We start from the raw sequence: 8,130 nt of genomic DNA, 5'->3' as shown, positions 1-8,130 counted from the left end.
CGTACACGTTACATTCCTGTAGGCGGGACTTCGTCAGCGGATATGGAAGTGACGTGAGCACCCGCTTTAAATAGTGTATAAGCAATCACCATGGTTACGAACGCCCCGTCACGTAACACAGTGCCGCATCACAAAACGCAGAGCTGAGTCACATGACACAGTGCCGCATCTCATGACACAGCACAAGACGGGGGAAACCAAGACGAATCCCGGAATTGTCTAGTAGGCGATTTAGGAGCAAAAAAAAGGGATGCAGCCACACCGGCACTTGAAAAACATCCCTCATAATAAAATATTATGCATAAAAAATATATATGTGCAATAACCTCATAATACATTACGAGGGGATACAACGTACACAATGATATAAGTGAATATTAAAATATATATAACAATATTATAAAAATATTTACAAACAGTAAAAATTACTCATATTAAAAAAATCAAAACTAAATATATTAAATAAACGTGACGTCACTCGCGGCCATCAGATAAAAACATTACAATCACCACGCAGTACATTTGGGGAGGCTTATAGATTGGTGTCGTCACAAAGAGACAAAGCTCTGGACTCAACTGGAGCAGACACAAAGTATTATACCCCTTCGTAGAGCTCCGTGGTGCCACTCGGCCCTACCAGCAGAAGTCAAACGCCATCCGCTCATTGGCAACATGACACAAATCTGTGCCAAGCTCATCTCCCAGGCATCCCTATCCTCCCAGAACTCCCCATTGTACACAATACTGGGAAACCCCCAGTTTACACCAGGAGTGCAGGATGGGTTTTTTCAGGGTCTAGACAACGTGGGCCTACACCAAGCCTCCCACTTTAGCTCAGGAGGGTGTTGGAAAACAATCACAGAACTTTTTGACCCCACGGCCTCGTTCCGCCTGGACTTCATGAGATCGCTCCAGCTGAGCCATTTTCTTAACTCCATCCAATCCCCCATGGACAGTAACCAACCACTCACCACTTTAGAAGACATCTGTACTACCTCGAGAGTTGTGCCACACACGCTCTCCCTGACTTACAACCTCTTAAATACGCCCCCAGCAGACTACATTCCCCCGGGCCTACTTAAGTGGGAAAAAGACCTGGACAGAAGATTTAACACCACCAAGAGACAACACATCATTAGTCTTACACACAAATCCTCCATATGCACCAAAACTCAGACCAACTACAAAATTCTATCAAGATGGTACATAACCCCAGTACTACTAAATTCTTCCCGACAACGTCTGACCTTTGTTGGCGATGCCGGGAAGATAAAGGTACCTTTAGATATCTTCTGGTCATGCCCTAGACTAACACACTTCTGGCGAATAGTCAGAGAAACAGTACAACGATTCACAGACCGTAACATTACAGATGACCCAGCATTCTTCCTTCTACATGCGACAAACATTACCACGAGAATATACAAGAAATCTGTGATCCGTCACCTACTAGATGCAGCAAAAGCCTGCATCCCGCTGCACTGGAAATCCCCACTCCCACCAACCATTGACCTATGGCTCCAAAAAGTGGAGGATATCAAAAAAATGGAAGACCTGATCCTCATAGGGCAAAACAGACGAGAGACGTTCTCCAGAACCTGGCAGCTGTGGAATATGTTCATTTATTCAGCTGAGGGTCAGGCTCTGAGAGAGCCCACAACTGATACATGAACACACATAATATGATGCATCGCCCCCAATCTCTGATTGCAGAGACACAGAAACTCACAGAAGTACTTCAAATCAGAACTCCGCAGCACTCTATGCTCGGGGGGAACAACCCCCCCCTTAACCCCCCCCCCCCACCTCCCAGTCCTCTCCTTCCACCCCTCTATCATCTTCTATCTACTTCGCTATCTCCTCTTCTACTATACTTCCCACCTCCTTACAGTAGGACTCTCCTACGCTAATTTAGAAGAAGGAAAAAGAAGGGACTGAGCCAGTGGGACAACATAACCTAACCACATCGCACCTTAAGCGCACATTTAATTCCCTCCACAGTGGAGGACTCTATAACAGCACCAAACACTCCTCACAGGGGTAACCACAGGATCGACACAAGACGAATGAGAGAAGAGTCTTAGACTCAATGTACCAAATGTGCCTACCATGATATAAATTGAATATCAGCAGTATTGTCAAACTACAACATACAACTGTACCATGAATCCTGTTTATACGATGATACTTTGTATTTTGCTTTATGTATTACTCTGTATTATGTTGGTCCATGTGGGCCTCTTTCCTGTTATAAATAAATAATTAAAAAAAAAAAAAAAAAAAAAACATTACAATCATCGATCTGTGATAAAACAACTAATATCAAAATCAACATTCAATCCTCCTGGAATTAATACATTGGTTTCATATATCCAGTAGGATTCCCTATGACTCAACTGACGAATAAAATTACCACCCCTCCAATGTTTGGTTACTCTTTCTATCCCCCAAAATTTAAGACCCTTAGGCCCCTTTCACACTGGGGCGGGGGCGGCATCGGCGGTAAAACGGTGCTATTTTTAGCACCGCTTTAGTGCCGTTTTAGCAGCGGTACTCGCCCGCTAGCGGGGCGATTTTACTCTCCTGCTAGCAGCCGAGAAAGGGTTGAAACCAACGCAAATATGCCGGCGGTATAGCCACACTGCCTCATTGATTTCAATGGGCAGGAGCGGTGAAGGAGCGGTCTATACAAAGCAGGACTTTTTTTACCGTCCTGCCAACACACCGATCCAGTGTGAAAGCCCTCGGGACTTTCACACTGGAGACACAGCAGCGGCTCTTTCAGGGTGCTTTGCAGGCGATATTTTTAGCGCTGTAGCGCCTGCAAAGTGCCCCAGTGTGAAAGGGGTCTTAGGGTTTTGTTGATGAAACTGTTTGAAATGGCGGGATACATTGTGAGTTTTCAGGCCCTTTTTAATGTTGTTAATATGTTCTGCCAAGCGAAGTGCCCTGTCCATTATTCCACGCAGAGTGTGCTTCAACAGGTGGACAAGGGGGACAGTTTCACTGATGCATACACTGTCACTGCTCACCATCCTCGTGGCCTCCTCAAATAGTGACAGGACAGTGCATGCATCCCTGATCATGGCCCACTGGCGTGGGGAAAAAAAAACAAGCTCCCCTAACCCTGTCCTGGTGCCATAGTCGCACAGGTACTCATTGATGGCCCTCTGCTGCGTGTGCAGCCGCTGCAGCATGGCAAATGTTGAGTTCCACCTGGTGGGCATGTCACAGATTAGGCGGTTCTTGGGCAGGTTAAATTCCTTTTGGAGGTCTGCCAGCCAAGCACTGGCATTATATGACTGATGGAAATGCACACAGACTTTCCTGGCCTGCCTCAGGACATCCTGTAAGTCTGGGTACCTGCCCAAGAACCGCTGCACCACCAAGTTAAGGACGTGAGCCAAACAGGGCACATGGGTCATTTGTCCCTGTCGGAGGGCGTAGAGGAGGTTGGTGCCATTGTCGCAAACCACCATTCCTGTCTTAAGTTGGCGTGGCGTCAACCACCTCTAAACATGCCCCTGCAGAGCTGACAGAACCTCTGCCCCAGTGTGGCTCCTGTCCCCCAAGCACACCAGCTCAAGCACCGCATGGCATCTTTTGGCCTGCGTACTTGCGTAGCCCCTTGAACGCCTACGGAGCACCGCTGGTTCAGAGGACAAAGCACAGGAAGAGGTCATGGAGGAAGAAGAAGAGGAGGGGGTGGAGGATAGAGGTGTGTCAGAATCACTAGTAGTGGCATTTTGGAGGCGTGGTGGCGGAACAACCTCCAACACTACTGCCCCTTGTCCTGCATCCTTCCCAGCTGCCAGAAGTGTCACCCAATGCGCCGTGAAACTTAGGTAACGTCCCTGTCCATGCCTGCTGGACCATGAGTCAGCGGTAATATGCACCTTACCACTGACCCCCCTGTCCAACGAGGCCAAGACATTGCCTTCCACATGCCGGTAGAGAGCAGGAATCGCCTTCCGTGAGAAAAAGTGGCGTTTGGGAACCTGCCACTGAGGAATCGCACATTCCACAAACGCACGGAAGGGGGCAGAGTCTGCCAACTGAAAAGGTAGCAGTTGAAGTGCTAACAATTTTGCCAAGCTAGCATTCAACCGCTGGGCATGTGGATGGCTGGGAGTGAACTTCTTTTTGTGGTGCAGCAGCTGGGGCAGAGGAATGTGCCTGGTACAATCTGACGTCGGTGTACCGATAGAAGATTGCCCGCAAGTACTTGGCTGTGACACACCTAATTCTATACCTTCATTCCTCTCAGTGCAGGTCTCAGAGAGGACTGAAGGCATAGTGGGGTTGGAGATCCCAGCTGATGAGGAGTAAGGAGAGGTCCTCCTTGTTTTTTGGTGTGGGTCTTTTATGTACGCTTGCCAACGAACTGCATGGCAGGTCAACATATGTCTGGTCAAGCATGTGGTGCCCAAGTGGGAGATGTTTTGGCCACTCGAGATACGCTGGAGACATATGTTGCAAATAGCAGCGGTGCCATCTGATGCACTCGTCTCAAAAAAGGCCCACACCAAAGAACTTTTGGAATAACGTGCAGAGACAGCAGCGCCCTGCACATGCGGAGCTCTGAGGTGTGATGCAGTCAGTGTGCTGCCCTTAGGCTGGCCCCTGGGGGGCATCCTGCCTCGTCTGTGATGTGCCTCCTCCTCCTCCTCCTCTCTCCTATCAGGCACCCACATTGAGTCAGTGACCTCATCATCCCCTCCCTCCTCATCACTGGAGCAAACCTGGCAGTATGCTGCAGCAGGGGGAACATGACTGCCAGATTGCTGTCCTTCTTGGGCACCCCCTCTGTCCGTGCTCATGTTACTGCCTTCATCTAGCTCAGTATCATCATCATCAGAGTCTTCTAAACGCTGGGCATCCTCCTGGAGCACGTACCCAACACTGTGGTCAAACAGTTTGCGGGAATCCTCAGGAGGACATGGTGGTGCTAGGGAAGGAGTCACTGATGCCATTGAGCCGAGGGAAAAGGCCGCGTTGGTAGCTGCTTTGCCAAAGTACCCTGAGCATGGGTGAGAGAAGATGAGGAGGAGGATGACGGCTTGGTCATCCACTCGACCAAGTCTTCTGCATGTTGCGGCTCAACACGGCCAGCTGCCGAAAAAAAGGCCAAGTGTGTCCCACGGCCACATGCTGATGAGGATGCACCGTGTCCACGACCAGCACTGTTGCCTCTAGACACAGAGCCTGCTTGCCCTCTTTTATTGGCTTGTGACTGTCTGCCTCTCCTTGCTGGCCTTCCATACATACTAATGGCCTGCAGTGAGATGTAGCTGCACTAAGCTGGGATATATATATATATATATATATATATATATATATATATATATATATATATATATATATATATATATATATATATATATATATATATATATATTTATTTATTTATTGGATACTGCAGCTAGCAAAATCAACTGCCTGCCTGTAGTGTTATTAGTACACCACCAATCTTCTACAGGTAGCTTTAGCTGAACACTGTGCAGAGGTCGCACTACACTAACTTGGAGCTTTAGCTGAACACTGTGCAGAGGTCGCACTACACTAAAAAATAATGTAGCTGCCTGCGGTAGTGATAGGATCAGAAAAACACCACCAATCTTCTACAGGTAGCTTTAGGTGCACACTGTGCAGAGGTCGCTCTACACTAGCTGTAAATACTGTAGCTAATAGGACTACTAGGATCAGAAGAACACCAGCAATTTTCTTCAAATACTGTAACAACACCTGCCTGTCAGTAGGAAGATAACAACAGGAACGGATCTAGCTAAACTGAATACAGTGTGTATATATATATATATATATATATATATATATATATATATATATATATATATATACACACACACACACACACACACACCTGGGATGCATATATATACACAATACACTGTAAGTGCAGCTAACTGACTGACTGTCCTGCCTAATCTATCTAACTTAAATCAAATGACACTGTCTCTCTGTCTCTGAACGCCGAAACACACTACACAGGGCCGACGTGCAGGCGGCCTTATATAGTGTGGGGCGTGTACTAAACCCCCTGAGCCATAACTGGCCAAAGCCACCCTGGCTTTGGCCAATTACAGCTCTCTGTACAGACGGCACTGTGATTGGCCAAGCATGCGGGTCATAGTGCATGCTTGGTCAATCATCAGCCAGCAATGCACTGCGATGCCGCAGTGAAATATGGGCCGTGACGTGCTACTCGAATTTGGCGCGAACGGCCCAGATCGAACACGAAACTCATCCCTACTCACAAGGATTAAGCAATTACTGTCAGCCAGGCTGCTCAATCTGCCAAAAAATCTGAATCTGAAAAAAAGTTTTTTTTTTTTTTTTTTAACAGTAATTCCAACTTTATTCGTCGGATGCCTAAGCATATGAATATTGTCTGCCAAATAACAGTTCTTATTCACAGAGGATATACTGCGTTAATTGCTGGTATGCTGCACTTAGTGAATTTCCTCCACCATAGGATAAAGTGTAAAAACTTAACTAGGAGGAAAATAACAACATTTACCTGGGAAATCTTCTCAGAAACAAAAAAGGCTTTTCAAACAATAAAAAGGACAGGAAAAAATCATGCACAGTCTGAGGAGGCTGTAATGAACCCAAACACTTAGTTAAGGGAGCATAAATGTGGAGTGGACCATTCAGCAAGACACCTCAGAAGAGGAGCCATCAGCCTCACCACGGTCCCCTGAGGGGATTCGTCTTCTCCCACCCCTATTCCCCCTGTTTGAGGGTCCTGGGCAATGAAAGAGAATCTGTGCGATTAAAGTCGCTAAACTTTTATTTTATTTTTTAAAACCCATCATCATGGCTGAGGGGAAAAAAGAACCTTTGGTAAAAAACACAGGGGCTGCAGTGTTGAAAACAATTGTAAATATTTCATGCCCCTGATGCTCACTCTAACCAGTCACTCCCTCTCAGGGGAGGATGCCATCTGTAGAGATGAGTAGGCTTACCAGAGCTAGAGGGGGACTCCTTTAGCGCTATTTCTGGGGGTGTTTTACACCCCCCCCCCCCCCTTTCTGACCATAGCCACACAGCAGAGGTACCACCAGAAGAAATGGCATGCACTGCTTGAGTGATAGTCCAGCTCTGCTGCTGTTTATCAATGCCCAGCCTGATGCAATAGTAAATGTGTCAAAGGAATGCCTGTGTCACCAACCTCTAATGCCACTTTGCTCCTGTGTCCCTCCACAGCGGCAACAATAGATATGGTGCCTTTACACCATGGGTCCTCAAACTATGGCCCTCCAGTTGTTCAGGAACTACAATTCCCATCATGCCTAGTCATGTCTGTGAATGTCAGAGTTTTACAATGCCTCATGGGATGTGTAGTTCTGCAACAGCTGGAGGGCCGTAGTTTGAAGATTCCTGCTTTACACCATGCCTCCTCGTGTTTGCACGTCTGAGGATGCCAAAACCGCCTAGCCCCGCCCCCCAACCCCCCACCGCGTTAGCCATGGCTTTCCCACTATTTTTTTTTTCAAAAAGAAGCATTTCCCGCGCGAGCGGTGTGCTCCCGGTCCCTGGGACCCACAGTCCCACAGTATGAAGCAGCATGGCGCAGGGGGGTCTTGTAAGCCGCCTAGCGGCATGCTGATTGCCCAATTTTTTTTTTTTTTTTCTTAAAGGAGACATTCATAAGAAAATTCAAAGGGATTTCTTAGAAAACTGCACTTACCTTTCCCCGCCACAGGGTTTTTTGTGGTAAACCAACAGACCCAAACTTCAAACTTCACCCTTCACGGTGGGTTCCGTTAAACCTTCAGGAGCTGGGGACCCTAGAGGGAACCCGCTATTCTGGACCTGCAAAAGCACCCTGCCAGTAAAACTTACTTATGGCCTTACTACCAAAAGTACTGAATCCCAGGGTCCAGCTCTCTAAAAAGAGAAGCATTCACAGGCAAAACCTCGTTTCTTTGGATACGAGGCCTGGGAACCATTCAATTTGCCCCCCAAAAAAAGACACTTTGAATGGATCCAGTCAGCATGGCTAGCCCCAGCAAGGATTGCTCCAGTGGAGCTCAGCACAGCACATCTTTACTCATGACCAACACTTTAGACACTGGCGAAAAAACTGAGGTACTCCCACCAGTGGGA

The sequence above is a fragment of the Aquarana catesbeiana genome, linkage group LG01, assembly GCF_042186555.1.
Source record: "Aquarana catesbeiana isolate 2022-GZ linkage group LG01, ASM4218655v1, whole genome shotgun sequence".
NCBI lineage: Eukaryota > Metazoa > Chordata > Amphibia > Anura > Ranidae > Aquarana > Aquarana catesbeiana.
This window is presented reverse-complemented; position numbering follows the sequence as displayed.